Source organism: Panthera leo, chromosome B2 (assembly GCF_018350215.1).
Source record: "Panthera leo isolate Ple1 chromosome B2, P.leo_Ple1_pat1.1, whole genome shotgun sequence".
In the NCBI taxonomy this organism is placed as follows: Eukaryota; Metazoa; Chordata; class Mammalia; order Carnivora; family Felidae; genus Panthera; species Panthera leo.
This window is the reverse complement of record NC_056683.1, coordinates 47,054,133-47,055,237: the sequence shown is the minus strand read 5'-3', so window position 1 is coordinate 47,055,237 and position 1,105 is coordinate 47,054,133.

Sequence of the window (1,105 nt, the reverse complement as noted above, 5' to 3'; positions counted from 1 at the left end):
TTTGAGAGAGAAATAGAGAATGAGCAGGAAAGAGGTAGGGAGAGAGGAAGACACAGAATCCAAAGCAGGCTGCAGGCTCTGAGCTGTTAGCACAAAGCCCAACTCAGGGATCGAACTCAAGAACCATGAGATCATGACCTGAGCCAAAGTCTGATACTCAACTGACTGAGCCACTCAGGTGCCCCTTGAATGATATATTTGCAGTACATTCCTTAATATCTAAAGTGAAAGTCTTCTTAGTCTACTTTCAAAATCTTTCCATTGACTTCTTAAGTACTTAGGATAACACTCTTAAACTGCTCTGCAAGAAGTTGAATTTTTTTTTATACTTTCCCTTTTAACCTCACTTCATTCCTCTCTCCTTTATTTCTTATGCTCTAAGTACAATGATCTTATCAAATTCTTTCAAGCTCCACAGGATTTTCCATACCTAAGGGCATTTTTATTTGCTATAGCTCTGTCTGAAAGAGTCATCCTTCTAGTATTTGCTAGAATAACTCCTTCACATTAAATGCCACCTTACCCAAGAGATTCCTTTGAGTATTTAATCTGAAGAACTCCCCCCATTTTCTCTCATAGCTCCTTGTATTTCTTTTACAATAATCATTGCAATGTATAATAATTAATTCCTGTATTCAATAAATATTTATTGAAAAATGTCTCTGGTATTTACTTAGGTACTTTGAAATAGGGTGATTAACAAGAGAGACCAAGTTCCAAACTTCATGGAGTTCAGACTTTCATACAGGAAAGAGGAAGGAAATTATTTGCAAATAAATACTTAAGATATTGGAGGTGGTAAGTGCTATGAACTAAAATGGGCAACACAATAGAGAATAAAGAGGACAGACTAGGAAAATGTTAATAGGAGAGTCAGGTACATCCTTTCTGAGGATGGGTTAGAATCATAACAGAAGTGAGAGAACAATGGATAAGAATTTGATCGAAACAAAAACAGAATGGTGAGTATAAAGTTGTTAAGGTAGGAATAAAGTTAGCATATTTGAGGAAAGGCAAGAAGACTAGAATGACTGAAGTGGAATGAGCAAGATAAAGATCATTTTGAAAGCAGGTCAGAGAATTGGGCAGAAACTTAGTCCCATGG